Source organism: Lissotriton helveticus, chromosome 2_1, assembly GCF_964261635.1.
Source record: "Lissotriton helveticus chromosome 2_1, aLisHel1.1, whole genome shotgun sequence".
NCBI classification, from domain to species: domain Eukaryota; kingdom Metazoa; phylum Chordata; class Amphibia; order Caudata; family Salamandridae; genus Lissotriton; species Lissotriton helveticus.
The window spans coordinates 161,411,328-161,430,997 of NC_136059.1; positions in this window are offsets into that span (position 1 = coordinate 161,411,328).

Genomic DNA, 19,670 nt, shown 5'->3' on the forward strand with positions numbered 1-19,670 from the left:
AAGAGCTGGCTCTTCAAACAGTAGCAGCACCACCCCTCCCCTCAGCGCCTTGAGACCCTCACGGGTAAGTAGCGCGCTTTACAAGTACTCTGATTCATTGATTGATTGATTGGTAGTCTAGCCAAATCCAGGAAGGACTCCAGTATGAATCCGGCTGGTTGCCCTTACACGTTATGAATTAGTGAGACGATTGTGTGGGAGCTTGCACAATCACTTCTTCATAAAGGTTATAACTTTTATGTGCACTACTGTTATACAGTAGTCCAGCTGTTCAGTAAGCTTTACAATGCTGGCACTACCTCTTGTAGTACAATTAAAGTTAGCTCAAAGGATTCCTTGTGGAGTCTGTAAGAAGCTCCAAAAAGGCCATATCAGTGTGTTGCTTTACAGCAAAACTGCCAGCTACAAATTCTCAGACAGGCAGGAAGAATATGTGCTCACTGCAACTCACGATGAGAGCAATTCTCTAGTCACAGTTTGGGGTCAGTTGGCAGACATTCATAAACCTAATGTTATGTTTGAATATTACAACACGTACCTGGGTGGAGTAGATAAGGTTGACCAGCTACATCAACCAGATAAGGCGAGTCATAAAACTCACACATGGTTTAAGATATCGGCTACCTAATTGATCAAGTTAGCAACATACATTGCATATGTTGTCTTTCACAAGACCACCATGGGAAGACAGATGTCCTTTCTTGAGTTTGAGTAAACCCTTACTGAAAGTCTTAATGCTGTAAATGTAGTAGCTTTTACATCATATGTTGGGGAAAACGCTGCAAGGCTACAGGATCGTCACTTTGCCGATCGCATTATCTGTATCAGAGAAAAAAAGTCAGCCATATCGTCAATGCAGACCTTATCCTCCGCAAGGAAAGAGGGTGGAGAGTCTCTACTAATGTCCCCAGTGGCCTTCTCAGCCAGGCCAGTGTTTTCCAACTTGCTTCACCTTCTACCACTCAAACGTGAAATTCCCAGTAACTGATTGAAGTGACGCAGTCAGAATAATATTAGTGTGTGCCTTTAAATATCTCTGCACGGATAGGACTTGACTCCAGCCTTTCAAATTGCTGTATGTAATTTAGAAACTCCTTCTAGTAGTTCTCAACTAAAGACGTACAATAATCCAAGACTGTTTTTTTCCTAAATTAGACAGGAACCACTGTGTCTCACAACCCCCAATAAATCAGTGCATATTCGTCTTACTTGCGGCGTACTTGCCACCTTCAACCAAACGTCCAAACTTTACTTATGTTTCATCTGCCGTATTACGAGTGCATTACAATCAGTGCACTACACATATCGGTGGACATAGATGGATATATGACGGTACAACGCGTACCGTCACAACGCATACCTTTACAACGCGGCCGTGACAACGCAAGTTGTTACCACGACTTGCGTTGGGGGGGCGCGGATTTCGAATAGTTTAATTTACTATTCTAACACCAGTCCCCGTGGACCCTAGGGAAGGTGTTAGGATAGTAAATTAACTATTTTTAGACCTTGAGCGCCCTCCAGCGCAAGTCGTGGTAACGACTTGCGTTGTCACAGCCGCGGTGTAAAGGTACCGCGTTGTGAAAACATCGTTGTAAACGATGTTTACCACATAGATATGTGCCACATTAGCACTGCTCAAAAGAAACTCACAACAAAGGGGCAATCCTAGATGCCATCATCTCCCAACCTGAAGAAATTACCATAGAGCACATCCTTCCGGTCGACTGGTCAGATCACCACCTAATCCTATTCCGCATCTCACAACCGATCATATGTCAACGCTCAGCGCGAATATCTCCAAATGTTGGTAATAGGAGATAGCGATGTTAGCAACTGTTTCCAGTCGCTAACATCTTGGCACGCCCACTTTGCATGTCATTAGTGATAAATATCTCTGACATGCAAAGCGGGGTCCAAGATGGTCGCTATCTCCTACTAGCTGTCGCTAACTGGTGTTAGCGACAGCTAGGTAATAGGGAGATAATTTTATCTCCACTTTCTTGGCTTTTAAAGCCAAAAAAGTGGAGATAAATCCCTTGATAATATGCCCCAGAGTTCCCTGTTTGCAAAGCTCTAAGATCCGTGATATTGCTAGAAATGCTGTTTAGGGAACTTTAACCTGCAACAGGAATGGATGAAAACTGTGATCATATGAAACCAATGTACTATCAATGTTGCCTTCGCATTGGTTTAGTCTGTTCTTAGCTCACGTAATGGACTCAGCCACACAAGTGGGGTACCATTTTATTAAAAGTGTGGGAATGCCTGGTGGTAGAAACTCTGCAGCTTCCAGAACTTTCTCCCACAGAACTGTGAGGAAAATGTGCCATTTATCCGAAGTTTAAGGTTTGTATGGTATCCTGGATAAGTGGGATCCATTCAAGTCCCACTACTGTGGACTCCTCTGGGGATCTAGTTTTCATGGGTGGTGGGCAAGTCCTGGCACAAAACCTGCAGCTTCTCACATTGCTAAAATGGTAAAAAGAGGTGTTTTCTTGTAGCAATTTGGGGCTTTTATTGCAGCGAGCACTAGACCCAGCCACATACATGGGGACATAATAGTGTAATATTTTCATAAATCAGCCTTTAGGGGAAAATGTATAGATGAAATCATTGTTACCAATTGCTATTTTCTCAATTCTTATTCATTCTTTTTTTATTTTAATGATTAGTTTCTTAGGGAGAACCATGAGTGATTTACATAAGTGACCCCTTCTTCCTAAATTCAGATTTGTTTTTTAAATTACTTTTGAAATGTTTAGCTTCCGAGTTCACCGGAGGGGTTTCATACCTGTTTCCACAACAGACTGCAAGTAGGTAGAAACCAAAAAAATAGGGAAAATGGACTACCACTTAGATCACAGCACACTTTTTATTGATGCCATTTTCAGCAAAAAGCTGCACAGCACTTTTTCCTACAAAAACAAGAAAATGTAGCTATATTGTGGGTATTTTCTCAATTTCCACCATGGGAATGAACAAACCCTGAGTAACTACAGAATCTCCAAGATGTGGGAAAAGAGAAGGATACTTTTTGTGGAAAAAAGTTATGAAGACTTAAGCATGAAAAGTATGGGTGGGTGGAGTGCGTGGAGTCCCACTACGCGGAGTTCCGGGGAGTCTCAAAAAAACTTGCCACGCTATGTGGACTTCTGTGTTTGGACAGAGTTTGTCAGCATGCCCACTCGCGTTGCGCTGGGACCACGGAGTGCATCCACGATGCACGGTGACCATCCTGACTCCTGCAGAGGTGGTCGCTCCCCACGCTCCCTGATATCGTAGCGCTGGACTGCTACATTGCCTGCATTTTCAATTGTGCCACACTGGCATCGTAGCGCTATATCGCATTGCCTGAGTGTTTGCTTCGCCTTGTTTCGCTTTTGTTTCTGCTGCCATTTTGTTGTTTGTTTGCCTCCCAGCCCGTCCCTCCACCCCGCTCCCGCCTCCCAGCTGCTCCTCCCTCGCTCCGCCCCCTTCACTATCCACTTATGACAGATGCTTTTACGCGCAGCGGTCGCGCCCCATGCGCGCCGAAGGCGCACCAAAGGTAAGCCCGTCTACGCCCGTCTACGCCCGTCCGTGCCTGGACCGCGCCCAGCGCCAGACCCCCTGGCCCCCGCAAAATCCACTCCACCCGTGTAACGTACGACGCCGCTACCCTCTCAGCACTTAACCCCGGCCGACTCCCGCACTGCTACCAAGCCGCCCCAGGACACACCCATGGACCCTTCACCTGCCACTCCTGCAAGCTCGACTGCATCAGGACCCACACAAATTCCACAAACTCCAAGCAGAGCTCTGACACTAACCACCTGAAGTGCATCCTGCTCAACACCCGCTCGGTCCACAGACACGCCATTGAACTTTGGAACCTACTCGACACCACATCGCCGGACGTCGCCTTTCTTACAGAAACCTGGATGAACGCCTCATCTGCGCCCGACATCGCCATAGCCATCCCGGACGGCTACAAGATCATCCGAAAGGACCGCATCAACCAAACAGGAGGAGGAATCGCCATCATTCATAAGAACACCATCCGCATCACGACCAGTTCCGATGACAACCTCAGAACCGCCGAACACCTTCACTTCCAGATTCACATCGACCCTAAGACCACACTCAGAGGCACTCTCATCTATAGACCACCCGGACCCCGCACACAATTCAGCGAAGACATCACTGACTTCATCAGCCCTCACGCCCTCCCCTCCGAGGACTACATTCTACTGGGAGACCTCAACTTCCACCTGGAAAAGAACAACGACAGCAACACCACCACCCTTTTGGACAACATCGCCAATCTCGGACTCAAACAACTTGTTGACACCCCCACCCACTTTGCCGGGCACACGCTCGACCCAATCTTCACTTCCAGCAAGCACATCTCCTTTAATCACACCACAGCTCTCCATTGGACGGACCACAGCTGCGTTCACTTCAACTACAAAAAGACTATGATCCACAACCACCCACAACCAATTCCTCGGAGAAACTGGAATAAAATTACCACCGACCAGCTCTTCACATCGCTTCACCAAAACCCTCCTGCAAAATCATCGGACCCAAACCAAGCAGCCACCAACCTCACACAATGGATCAGCCACAGCGCTGACGAATTAGCACCCTTGAAAAACCATCAAATCAAGCAAGGCAGCAAAAAAGCCCCCTGGTTTAATGATGACCTTAAGAAATCCAAGAAGATCTGTCGCACCCTCGAGAAAGCCTGGCGAAAAACCCCAACTACTGACAACCTGGCCACCTTCAAGAACGCCACCCGCAAATACCACCAACTGATCCGATCCACCAAGAAATCATCATTCAAGGATCGACTCGACAACAACGCCCACAACAGCAAAGAACTATTCAACATCGTCAAAGAGTTTACCAACCCCACCGCCGGCACCAACGACATCACTCCCTCCCAAGTCCTCTGCGACTCTCTAGCCTCGTTCTTCCACAACAAAATCGCTGACATACATAACAGCTTTGGAGACCAGCCCACCCCACCCACCTCCGAACTAAAACCCCCCTCCAACAATATTTGCGCCTGGAACACAATCACCACTGAAGACACCATCCGCCTGATGAACACCATTCACTCAGGATCGCCAACCGACCCATGTCCCCACCACATTTTCAACAAAGCAGACTCCATTATCGCACCCCATCTCCGAGACGTCATCAACTGCTCCCTCAACTCCGCCACCTTCCCGGATAGCTGGAAACATGCCGAACTCAGCGCCCTCTTGAAGAAACCCACAGCAGACCCCACTGAACTTAGGAACTACCGCCCCATTTCGCTCCTCCCATTCCCTGCCAAAGTCATTGAGAAAGCCGTCAACAGTCAACTCGCCGCCTTCCTCGAATCCAACAAATCCCTCGACCCTTCACAGTCCGGCTTCCGAGCCAAACACAGCACCGAGACCGCCCTCATCGCAGCAACAGTCGACATTCGAACTCTACTGGACAACGGAGAAACTGCTGCCCTCATTCTACTCGACCTCTCCGCAGCCTTCGACACAGTCTGTCATAGCACCCTCATACAACGTCTCAGCAACGTCGGAATACAAGGAAAAGCATTGGACTGGATAATCTCGTTCCTCGCCGGAAGAACCCAGAGAGTCCGCCTCCCCCCTTTAGATCAGAGGCCACCGAAGTTACCTGCGGCGTACCCCAAGGATCTTCACTCAGTCCCACCCTCTTCAACGTATACATGAGTCCCCTCGCATCCATTGCGCGCCAACACAACCTCAACATTATCTCCTACGCAGACGACACTCAGCTGATCCTATCCCTCACCAAAGACCCAAACACCGCCAAAACCAACCTACACGAAGGGATAAAAGAAGTAGCCGAGGGGATGAAGAACAGCCGTTTAGAACTAAACTCGGACAAAACGGAAGTCCTCATCTTAGGATCATCCCCCTCCTCCTGGGACGACTCATGGTGGCCCCCGGCCCTGGGAACCGCACCCATACCAACGGACCACGCGCGTAACCTGGGCTTCATCCTGGACTCCTCCCTCTCGATGACCAGACAAGTCAACGCCGTCTCATCATCATGCTTCAACATCCTACGTATGCTCAAAAAAATCTTCCGTTGGATCCCCACCGAAACAAGAAAGACGGTCACCCATGCACTGGTTACAAGCCGACTGGACTACGGAAACACCCTCTACGCCGGAACCACAGCCAAACTACAGAAAAAACTCCAACGCATCCAAAACGCCTCAGCCAGACTCATCCTAGACATCCCCCGCCAAGCTAGCATTTCCGGTCACCTGAAAGACCTCCACTGGCTCCCCGTCAACAAGAGAATAACGTTCCGCCTCCTCACCCACGCACACAAAGCCCTCTACGACCTAGGACCCGAATACCTCAACACGCGCCTGTCCTTCTACACCCCCACCCGCCAACTTCGATCATCCAATCAAGCCCTCGCCGCAATTCCACGCATCAAAAGATCCACCATGGGAGGAAGATCCTTCTCCTACTTAGCGGCCAAGACCTGGAATTCCCTCCCCACCCACCTCCGCCTCACACAGAACCACCTCTCCTTCAGAAAACAACTAAAAACTTGGATATTTGATAAGTAAAGCTCCCCCCTCCCTCAAGCACCTTGAGACCCTCTGGGTGAGTAGTGCGCTATACAAATTTAGACTTGACTTGACGAGCTCCAAAATCACGCAGGATCGCTGATACTGGGTCCTGAAGTGTGATCGCATTCTGAATCACACGCGAACAGCACCACGCGTATAGGCGTGGCCATCTTGTTTTTCTGCTCTCTGTTATAGTGCTGAGCCTAATTTTTAATCTCTTGTTAATCTTTCTGATCCTCCTCCTTTATTACTTTTCTACCCCTAATTTTTACTTTTTACAATAGTGTACGTCTTTGTGTTTGTGTATTTTACGTCTTTGCTTACATGTTTGTGTGTTTTTGGGACTTTCTGACTTAGTTTATTTCCCCCTTCTTCTTTCCTTATTTCTTTCTTCTTTACTTTCCCATCCTTTAACCTTTTAGTTTATTTGATTTCCCCACCCAGCACCATGGCAGAGGGGCGGCTTCCATGTGGGTGGTGTCGGCTGGCCCTGGGTAATCTTTAGAAAGGAGGAGGTGGCAGTACTATTTTTTTTTGTGCAGCACCCCCTCCCCTCTATGTTGGTAGCAGGTGGCAGGCCTCTTAGCGTCTACTCCCTGTGGGAGCGTGGTGGCGCTGGGGGACGGTGCGCCAGTGTGTTCCACAGCGAGGTTCAGCGCACCTCCCAGCGGATGAGGCACCGCTGGGCCGACATTCTCGTCAGGGAGCTGGACCTGCTCAACCTTCTAAGCGTAGAGATTCCGGGGCAGTATTAATTATTTGTTGTGTTTTTGTTGTACAATACTAAAAAAAATCTGAATAGTATGCTGCTCAAACTCAGAGGTAAGGTATGTGTTTATTAGAGTTTAGGCTGGTATAATTTTATTAATATTGTGTGTTCCAGTTTCTAGTTTCTGCTAGGCAGGTGTCGCTAAATGATCGCATTCATCAGGCACTTGGTTTGGCTGATTGATAAAGAAGCCATTGCAGACGGTTTCTTGTTTCACTGTAGGGAATGACTGAGTAGCGCATTCTCTCTGTGATTTTGTTTATGTAGCTCATCCAGTTCAAGGTTATTTATTTAATTGAATTCACAATGATGATGTGAAGTATGCAGCCATCTATGCATTGCAAATAAAGGAGAGTGATTTGGCTCATCAAGGGTGTTGAGAAATGGGAATAAAATAAAATCAAAGATCATTAACTGCAATATGTAATTTTTGATAAGGAGATTTGGAATATGGATTTAATGAAAGTCGATAGACTAGAGTAGAAAGAAACTAGTAGTACTATAGGAGATCTGTTTTAGGGACTGCGTTTGTGGAGATAATTATCAGAATCACTAATCTATTTTCATGTATCTTCTTTATATTTTATCAGCACCCAAGAGGAAGAAGAGGGACGATTCAGAGGGTCAGGGGCAAGCTGGTTAGCCAACGCCGACCACCAGCGCTGCTGCCGAGGGTCTGCAGATCCCAGTAAGCCCTTTTAATGATTGTTGTGGACGTCTTGGGGGAAGAACCATAGATTCTTGGGGTATATTTTGTCTATTGGAATGTTGGTGCTATCTATCGTGATTCATGAAGATTCAGATAGCAGGCCCAAGTAAGCTAGTATTTTTTAAATTAAAGAAATCACCATGAATGTTTGTTCAGAAGGCATTCCTTTTCCTGCTTATGCCTAGCTCTAACACAATTCAGTTCAAGAGACAGTGGCCATGGCCATCATGGACCACCTCCACCTCCCCCCTCAATGTAGTGTGCTGCAGACCCATTCATTTATGGTTACAGTAGACCACCAATTTTCAATGACAGTGCAGCAAGGCTGGAAAAAAAGTATGAGGTCCCACTCGCATTTCATTTGCCACCCAATCCCATAGGTTTTTCATTGAATGGTATTTCATGCCTGGCCTGTCTAACTTGTTGAACCAACTATTCAAATGCCCAGACTGATATTCGGAAGATACTTTCTAACTGAGCTGTAGTGCTGCATTGCCTAATTGCTGTTGTATTTGGGTTTGGATATCTGGCATCTAAAGAAAACTATGTGCAATGTGTTATATTCTAGCCACACAGAACATCAGGGATGCCGGCTCCAGTGTCCCTGTAGGAGGAGATGGCGATGGCTCAGTTTTTGCACTGGAAGAATCGACAGCAGGGACGGGCACTGGTAAGTCACATATTTTTTGCAAATACCATGCTCACTAGCTATTGCCATGGCGTCGCTCATTGTCATCATCAAAAAACACTGTGAGGTGAAACTCCCCCCGCTTTACCAGCCACAGAGGTGGTTGAGTTATTAAGAACTCTTCTATCAGCAAATGCAGCAAAATCTCACATAATGTGCATTGATGGCTTGAGCGAGACTTGGAAGAACAGAAGGCAACTTAAAAGAAAGGAAATGGTATATGTGTGAAAGGGTGGATGGGCCATTCTTGGCATGTGCCACATTTATTCATGCAATACCCGTGTGAAGTGATTCCAGAACATATATCATGGTTTCCCATAACATTAATTTACCCTTGTTCAGATGTTTCCCTTGTGAATTGAACCGCAAGTGAATAAGCCAAAGATGATGAATCAATGATTAGTGTAGTGGCCCGCCCATTATGTAGAAAAAAAGCTCTACCCTACCTGTCTAATCCCCCTACCCTACCACATGCAGTAGAGAAAATCAAGTTCTCTTTCCTAGGTTTTTGCTCAGCACATGAATTTGTTGGAAAACGTGGTGTTGGGCGTGGCCAGTGCATGATTTGATCTCAAGGTTGGCATATGGGATACACAGTGACGAATGTGCCAAATAAAATCTACATAATCTGTTCCTTTGTCTGTGGTGCAGTCCATTAGATTCATTTTCTTCAACTTCTACTTATGGCAGATAGGCTAATATATGAATATCTGCATTTCATATATGAGGTGTGTGACTTATGTAGTATCTTATTTATTATTCATCAGCCTCTTTAAAGACAGGTTAGAAAGAGAAATGCATTTGGAAAGAGCATGGCCATTGGAATTAGATAATTGTCAACTACCGCTGCAGCCAGTAGCAAACTAGCAGAGGCGCTGGCTAGCAATGAGCATGGCATCGTTATTTTACCACCACACACAACTTATACTCCATAAAAGTGCAAAATGCCGTACTCATCAATGAGAAGTCATTTATTTTTCAACTGAAAGTGTCTGACTCTGTTTATTATAGTTAGTTGAAAAGCCTTTAGAAGATAACACTAATCCAATGACTGTTTGTTAATCCTGTGATGTTATTCTCTTCCAGTCTGCCTGTTACTTTTCTGCCACATAGTCACTGCTTTTTATGTTTGGCAACATGTGTGGGTAAAAGGAAACATAAAATTGGCATTGTGATTCTTCTAATCATAATTATCACATCAAATAAATTCCAATGGCCCTAGGGGACCAGCAATGTACTGCTACTGTACCACGCTGTTAGTTAAAAATATTGTTTGCAGAGATCATTATTTACAATTAGTATTTTTTGCAAGCCCGGGCAGAGAACTCGGGTCTGCCAGCGGAGTTTGCAGAGTTTTGCATACTCTGCGCTCTTTTGAGATCGCGGAGTTCAGGGAAAACTCCGACTCCGCAGCGGAGCGGAGCGGAGTTAGCCAGCCACCTGCAAATAAAAAGGGGGTTAAGGCACTTACCTCTGCTGTGGCATCTCCAGGCTTCCCTCCTCCTCTTTGACATAGTCTCTCTTGTCGTCTCCTCATCCACCCATGCAAACCCCTTCTTTGGATGTACGTCTTGACAGGACTGGGCATAAGTGCACGTGCGTGCATGCAGATCTCGCAAGACATATGTGGGTGAGGAGACTGCGAGAGAGTCCACAGCGAGGAGGAAGGCAGCCTGGAGATGGTTTAGCAGAGGTAAGGAGTTTTTCTTTTAAAACAGGAGGAGATCAATGCTCAGCTCCCAGGCCGCAGTGCAGCTGGTCCCGCACAGTCTCCAGTCTTCCGCCCATCCCATCGCTTGCACCGCTGCGAGCTAATTCCTGCCACCCCCCACCAGAATGGAGCAGAGCAGGGAACAGCTCCGGACCAACATCCATAATGCCCTCTTCTAACCCTTTTTTAATATTTTGTTTTGGTGGGAGGGATTTGTTGTTTGTTGGGGCTGGGTGGAGAGGGTAGGAAGGAAGTTGGGCGTGGGACATCGGAGACTGGTGAACATTTAGAGTTTTGGGGCTAGGGTCAGTTTTGATTGGGAGAGGGGTGGGCATGTTGTTTGGATGGAGAGAGTGGGTTTCTTTGTAAATAATTGAGGGGTAAATCTTTTTTATAATCTAAGTTTATGCTTGAAGTAGTTTATTTTACTTTTACTTTGCACTGCTGCTTTTAAGTAGTTTTACGCAACCTGTTTATGTGCTTGTAATTTAAGACTGGAGATATCATAGCACTTAGTTATAGAGTCTAGGCTTATACTTCTCTAACTATCATGACCATTATGAGGAATGCTGCCATGATGAGAAGACCAAGGCATTATTGTGTCGAGGGTCTGAACTATCTAGATAAAAAACAGAAGTAGTTAATTTGTTTCTTACTAAGTTAAATTACAGCCATACTACTTGTCTTACCTGAATATATGTGCAGCAATAACAGGGGAGGCATCACAACTTCACTAGCGATGTCCCACTTCCAGTTCCACCCAGGTGAGATCCAACTGTAAGATTGTTCTGAATGATTGATTGATGATTATCGATCATAGGCAACTAAATGAAAGTAGACAGTCTGAGTAAGTGGGTTATATATATTTATAAAAGATTTGAAAACAATTGACACCACCTGAGTAGTACATGATGGTGACAACACAATGAGAATGCCTGATTCCCTCTCTGGAAGTTGAAGGCAGCACCCCAGAACTACAGGGTGGGACTCGAAGTTCCAGCCGTTCTTCTTCCACAGTATAACCCACCTCTTGTATTTCAATACATCCCCGTCAGAAAAAGGGATGAAAGTGTCCAGAATTTTTGTGTAATGTGGATCAAATAGTGTGGCACATATGTACTCTTTGGACTCAATTATGTCATGTTACAGCCTTATATTAGAAGCCAAGAACAGGACTAGACTCTCAACAAGGCACGTTATTCTGTATTATCATTCACACCTGCAGGGGCGCACTCTTCAGACACCTTCTTTACGTGGTCTTGTAGGAAATGCAGCAATGGGATGGCTTGGCCCATCGTACTGTCCTCCTTGCTATCTTCTTGAGTGAAAACCTCAAAAGGGAGTAGCATCTGTGTCAGGTATTTGCCTAGGGCCCATTTGTATGCAATCATGGTCATAGCTTTCCCAACTGCATCCCCTCCTCTTTGAATGACATAGTCATTGATCTGTTTGCACTGCTTAAACAGACGTTGCAGCATGTAAAAGTTGGAGTTCCAACGTGTTGGTACCTCCTGTATCCGGGCTTTAACTGGTGCCCTATTATTACACTGTATGATCCGCAGCTGCTTCTGGACTTTAAAACAATGGCTGAAATCGGTGCAGATTCGTCTGCAGGTGGTCAGTATGTTGCTGACTATGTCTTCTTTTTTGAGGAAGTCTTGCACCAGCAGGTTGATGCAATGGGCCAAACACCGGACCCTAAAATAGCCTCTGTCTGACATTGCTTTGACTATGTTACTGCCATTGTCCGTGGCAACAAAACCAATTCTAAGACCTCTGGGTCACAGCCATTCATCCACCTTGCTGTTAAATTCCTCCAAGATGTTTACAGCTGTATGTGATTTCTCCATGGCAAACATGCCCACCGTTGCATGCTGCTGAATGCTCTTAAAACTTTCTTCAGAGCCAATACCTAAAGATGTCTTTTGCTTTACCCCTGCAAAGAGATCTAGTATGCAGTGATGCACATGTAATCAGTCGACTGGCAACTGGTCCATATGTCTGTCGTCAGGTGGATGGTGTAAACCAGTTTATCAAAAAGGAGGGAGAGGGAGGCTAATACTAGGTTCTGCCTCCTGAAATATAAAGTATAACACTCAAATCCAACAAAATGGATCAAATGAACCTAGCCTGGGAGAAGGTTTTTTCAGGGCAGCCCAGATTTTGGGCGGTGCCGTCTTGGAAAAAAAATTATTTTCTTGAGTCCCCTCACTCACCCAAGGTTGCCCTTATGTGACATGCTTCATCATTGGGGCCATCCCAGGCATCTACTGCTTGGGGCGTGCTACGACTTGCGAGGGATACGTAGGAGCACTATTAGTGAAGCTATGTGTAGTGCAGTGTGTGATGTAGAGTGGTGACGAGTGATACTTAAAAATACCTAGCTAGTAAGCCAACTCTTTATTCTTGCCTATAGTTGGTATGTTAAAAAGGGGGTTTGGATAAAGGAAATAATAACTGTAATGTTGTTATGGTCCCTAGTATCCTGTCGACATGTTTCAAGGTGTCCCCTACACCTTTTCTTCAGGACAACATGAGGGCCAGCCCCATGTATGCCACTCCTTTGAAACAACACTTTGCTGCAAAGCTTGTCCAACAAACTGCAGCATATTGTGATGCAGCGCTGCAACAGCCACTCTCGCAAAATAGATCCCTACTTAGTACCTTTCATTTTGGGCAGATGGCTGGCACAAATTCTAAAAATCCCATCCTTCCACAAATGAAAAGAAAGGAGGACCAATGCTAACATTTTTGCCAGCTTCCCATTGTACAAATGTGCGGTTGAGTGGTTTCGCTCGTAGGGCCCCTCCTGCCTAAACATGCCCATAATAGTAGCCTGGATTTTCTTCTTTTCTTGGGGAACTGACAGAGGCATATTTTGAGAAGTAGATGCTAGTGGTAGACTCAATGTGCGTCCTGGTGGTTGGGCAGTCATTGTATGCTGTGATGTCTCCATCATTTCACTCTGAGTCTTCTTGTGCCATTGTGAAGTCGCTGAGGTTTGGTGATTCTGCTGTTGCACTGCTGGGGACATGCCTGCTTTGCGTGAAGATGTCACCCTCTTTTTCCTCATCATCACCTTCTGCCATGATTGCACTTGTAGCTGATGTTCCCCGGCTCTCTCCACCTTCACTACCACGTTCAGCAATTTGTTTAAGGTGCTCTTCGCACTTAATAGTGTAATGTTTTTTCATATGGGTCCTCTGGCCTCTGGAACCATAATGTGTACCAGGCTTACCTCGACGAACATTTGTGTGGCAAAATGGAGCATACTGCAACGTGCTCTCCCTCTTTACTAACTGTAAAAAAGTCCCAAACTGGGGAGGAAGACTTTTTTACCTGGTCCACTGCCAATACTTGAAGACAAACGAGGTAGGTGGCCATGTCATCGATTGCCTCTCTGCTTCTCCTTGGGCAAGGGTTGGTGCAGGTCTCAGCTGGGGCTTTACAAATATGGGAGCTGGTGACATTGCTACCTGTGCCACATCCCCCGGATCTGGCTGAATTGCAATGTTAGATTCCTCTGTGTCACCTTCCACCATGACTATCTTGTCATCGTCATCCTCCTCTTCATACCCTTCCATAAGTCTAATTCTTTCTGGAACTTTTCTTTTCCCTTGCCTGTCCTGTTGTCTCCTGGTCTCTGTTGGGATCCACTCCATGTCCTTATCATCATCATCACAGTTGGTGCTGCTTGAAGAAGATGATGCTGCAGTGCCCTCCCCTTTCCTTGTTGGAGAGGTGAGAGCCAATGATTCTAAAAGAGGAGGTTCAAGATGTTGCTCTGAAGGAAGATCAAGCTCCTGTTCTGCTCCAACATCAGAAAAATCAATTGCTGGCTGCAGCTTCTGTCCACTGTGCTGTGTTTCCTGAAAAGATTGTGTACTACTTTGCGAAAGGAACAAATCTAATTCAACATCGCTACCCGTCGGCGTCAACATGATTGCACTGGCTGCCTCACTGACAGACATGGTCCTGGGCTTAGGTTGGGGAGGTGGCGCTGTTGATGGAGGAGTGCTGCTCTCATCGGTGCGCCAGGCACAACTTTCACGAAAAAGGTTGTGGTCAGCATGCCAGTGGCAGAAATTTGCTTTTTCTGCTCCCCAGTAGCCACTTTCTTGGCAGTACCTTTCTTTAGGGTCATCTTGAATCTGTCAGTTGGCAGTGGCACTTAGCTTCACAACAAGCTGAAGAGATTACTGAGTTGCGTAGTCAGTCACTCGTCATGTCGTGCAGAGGCTTTCTGTCTGCCAGTACTGTGGGTGATGTCTCTTCTCTTGTGAACCTAAAAGCAAAAAAGCAAGAAAAACATCCGTGAAACGTGGCATTGTTGCAGTTCAAGTAGTAGTACAAACAAACAATATCATTCAGTGTGTAACTGTTTGTTTTATGTGCAATGTATCACTTGAGATGTGGCACACAGGAAGGTACAGCTGACAAATGAATGGACAATTGAATAATCCTTACACAATGATTGCTGTTTGGCACCTACAGCAGACGTGAGGTTGATTCATTAAAGCCAGATGCTATGAAAATGGTTTAAAAAATAAATAATAATAATACAAAAATAATTGTAAAAAATTAAAATTAAAAAAATTATGAATAAGTCACTATACAAAATGGCCCCTGGCCACATGGCATACTAATTTGTGAATAACAAAGGCAAATGGTGGAGTGGCTTATGCCAAACATACACACACACACAGTGGCCAGACAAAAGATGCATGGTCCATGGCCTAAATGATGTTTCAATTCAGCAGACACCACAGAGTCAAGTGTTTCATGCACCCATGAATAGAACAGGGCCTACTGGCTGGAAGGCTCATTGGTATACTAGGCCACATAGTGAATTAATTGAATCAATCAATACTGAAAACGTATAAAAAAATATGGAGAAGAAAAAAGAAAATGTACTGATCTGCAACATTTTTCCTTTACAAAAGAAGATAAATTTCATGCACAAAAAAGAAACTGGCCATCTATACAAAATGGCCTCCAGCCACATGGTCTGCCAATAACAACCAGTAAGGGGGCATGGCCACAAACAAAGAAGAAATGCAGGTCTGGGGGGAGAGCAAAGCACACTGGCTGGCTACACAAAATGGCTACCAGCCACATGGTCACAACAACAACAACAAGCAGTAGGCCTGGAAAACAAAGAACACATGCAGGCCTAGGGTGGACACGGACTATACAAAATGGCCCCTGGCCACATGACATACTGATTCTTGAACAACAAAGGCAAATGGTGGGGTGGCCTACGCCAAACACACATACACACACACACTGGCCAGACAAAAGAGGCATGGTAACACAAAGAACATAACATTAATTTAGCAATGCCAAAAACGAAAATGAACAGGGCTACAAATATTCACATCCTCCAAATGCATTACCCCACCTAAACACTGTCTGCATGGAAAAAACATGATAAACCAACAAAAATCCACATTTTGTTCCAATGCCATCCATGGCCTAAATGATGTTTCAATTCTACTGACACCACAGAAACAGTTGTTTCATACACCCATGAATAGTACAGGGCCTACTGGCTGGAAGGCTCATTGGTATACTAGGCCACATAATAAATTAATTGAATCAATCAATACTGCAAACGTATTAAAGATAAATTTCATGCACAAAAAAGTACACTGGATTGCTACACAAAATGCCTGACAGCCACATGGTCCGACACTAACAACCAGCAAGGGGAAATGGGCACAAACAATGAAGAAATGTAAGCCTATGGGGAAAGCAAAGCACACTGGCTGGCTACACAAAGCGGTCACCAGCCACATGGTCACAACAAGCAGGAGGCCTGGAAAATAAAGAACACATGCAGGCCTAGGGTGAACACCGACTACACAAAATGGTCCCTGGCCACATGGCATACTGATTCTTGACCAACAAAGACAAATGGTGGCCTATGCCAAATACACATACACACACAGTAGCCAGACAAAAGAGGCATGGTAACACAGCATTAATTCAGCAATGCCAAAAACGAAAATTAACAGGACTAAACATTTTCACAACAACACACATCCTTCAAATGCATTACCCCACCTAAACACTGTTTGCATGGACACAATTTGAAAAAACACAAAAAATCCACATTTTGTATTTTAATCCAATGCCATTCATGGCCTAAATGATGTTTCAATTCTACACACACAACAGAAACAGTTGTTTCATGCACCCATGAATAGTACAGGCCTACTGGCTGGAAGGCTAATTGGAAAACAAGGCCACATAGTGAATTAATTAAATCAATCAATATTGCAAACATATTAAAAAACATGGAGAAGAAAAAAGAAAATGCAACATGTTTCCTTTACAAAAGAAGATAAATGAAATGCACAAAAATCTAGGCCCCTACCAAAACTGCAGGCCACCCACCACTATAAATTTGAAAAATTAAATAAAAGTACAAATAAATCCAGGTGCATGCCCTCAGTCAAACAAACAATACCCTTATACACCAGTTACGAAGCGCGCATGGGCTACATAGGAGGAGACCTTTAGGAATCAATTTACTTTATCAGCCAAAAACGTGCACGCTTTGCATTGCTTTCAATGGCAACGGGTGCACGTTTGTCGATTCCCTTGCGGGAGCGAGCTTTGAAACCATCTGTTTCACCTCGGGCCCCACTGGTGGTCACAACCTGAGGAGCCATTGAGCTGTTGACTGTCGGCCCCCGGGTCTGCTTTCTCCTCATCTGACTGGTGAAACTGTCCCCGCTCAAAACTTGAGAGGCCGCCCGAAGGCACATTTGGCGTCAGCGCAAGGTGAGGTGCACTCTGGAGTGGGTGGGGGCGGGGTCAGTAAGATATATAGGACCACGCAATCACACTCTGATTGACCCCTTCTTTCCTTTCACAGTGCTTGTTTTTCTGAAACTGCTTTTTCATTTTCGTGAAACATTCAAAGAAACTGCATGTGTTTTGCCTCACGATCTTCCTGTGTGCGTTACCATTCCTCATCGCTGTGCTTCTCTGCCCGCCAAAGGTCCATGTTACTCTTACCTACTGTTTTGCCCTGTCCACACCCATGTAGCTCTCTCCACCATGTGCGCTTCTCTGCACCTTATAGCTCCATGTTATGTTTTGCTTCTGTTTTGCCACTTCTACCCTAGGCCCACCCACGCCCCAGATACTTTAAATACCCAGTGTGCGCCTCTGCGCCCTGCTGCTTTCGTTGCTTCGGCCACTTTCTCAACCAACAATCCATTTCGGATCTATAAAATTAGAAAATAGGTGTTATGATGTGCCACTCTTGCACTGTTAACATTTGTCCTTAAGCCGAGATCTGTTGACTTTGACAATGGATGTTTAATTTTTTTGGGGGGGGGACTCTGATCTGTCTGACACTCAAGATGGATCAGGGGTTACCCCCATGAGCGAGAGACACTCCTGTGCTTTGCCTCAGCCACACACTCAGGTCCTGAGGTGTTTGGCAGAGTCCCCTTCCCGTCACGTTGCCCCCCCCCCTTCTCCATAGGTTATGGCTGCGGGTCACTTCGTCATCCTGTGACAAGGCGCGCTCCTGTGTCCTAATCTCAAGCATGCCCAACAAGGAGATCTCAACTCACTAGTATGTAAGGGCTCACTAAAGCTGATCTGTACTGGTAGTGCTGGTAGCAGTTTCATTAAGGCTTGAAGAACTGTGAGAAAGTGGTAATGACTGAAAAGTTTCTGTTTCCCTTCTCATTGAAGGCACACCACCAAGACTCCTCCTCCTCATGCTCCCTTCATGTCTTCACAAAGATTTGCTCACACCGGAACTATCCTCTTTCTATCAGTCACATCTACTTGTTAGAACTTCTGATGCTGAGCACTGCATGTCACCTATTTCGTTCCTGTAAATATGAACTTGTAGACTTTAAATGACAGAGTTGTGATGGAAGTGGAACCTGTATGTTACTTAAGAAGCACTTTAAAATAAGTATATTTTCAAATGTAGGGCATTAAATGCTACAAAAGCATCTCATTATGTAACTTTACACTCCTCTCTAAACGAGTGTGGCAAGCAGTCTCGCAAATGTATCTCTCATTGAATGTTTTTGCAATCAAATTCCGGAAGGCTTCCTAGAAGTGCAAAGGGGTTGCAGCAAGATCTTATTGGGCCTTCTGGGTGGGCCCAAGCATGAGGGAAGCTCAAGGCGGGCATAAACCTTCACAGACTCGGCCAGATACTCATGAAACACCACAAGACACCGATGACTCAACCCACCCTGTTCAAGGTCCCTGCAGCCCCTGCTGTGTGCGGTGGGGGGCACCCTTCACCCCCTTGCCCCAAGTCAGCCTGAGGTTAATGCATATTTGCAAGATACAGAAGTCTCAGCTGCCCCACCCCCTCCCCTATTCTAAGGTCGCACTGGGACAGAAAATAGGCCCGGGCACCAAAATAAATGTGGGCCCCATTAGTAAAACAAGCATTGGCATAGCCAATAGTTCTCGCTTGTGGGACCTTATGTGTTTAGCCATGCAATAGTTGATGTTGTTGCACCAAGGATATTCTGCTGGATAACTAAACACTTATAAAGACCCTAAGGCAAGACCTATTGGCTATGCCAATGCATATTCAACTTACTTGTGATATCTCAAAAACAAAGTCCTTAAATCCAATGGTATATATGCAGCAGCCAAGGAGAGTGGTCCTTCCAGCTCCAAATCCCAATGAAAAGTGACTGGGAGAGGGACAAAGCACTGGGAGGAGCTGCTGGGCAGGAATAGGAATTTGATGTCTCTGGGGGACTTCCTTCTGGTTTGAAAAAAAAGTTTTTAAAAAATGGATTCTTGCACAGAAAAACACCTCCAACTGCCAGTTTGAGAAGAAAATCCACTCCAAGTGCATTTCAGCTGCGTTCTCAAGCAGGAAAGCTGCTTGACTGCTCCGTTTGCCATCACGATTGGCTCTAAGCATGCTATGTTGGTACCATCACGGCTGGAAATCGTGCGAGATCGCGAAGTCTTGTGGGAGCTTCTAACAGTTTAAGTTGTTTCGCGTGTTCGCAAGTGGCCTGAGAGTCTTGGCGCTTGTGGTTGAGCGCCAAAAGAAGACCCGAGCGCGCTCACAGAAAAAAAACACTCCACTTCGCACCCAAATGGCGAAATTCAGGAGTTCCGTGTTCCTCCACAGACGGTGGAGTGTCCCAATTCCGCACTCTCTGCGACCGGAGCACAATT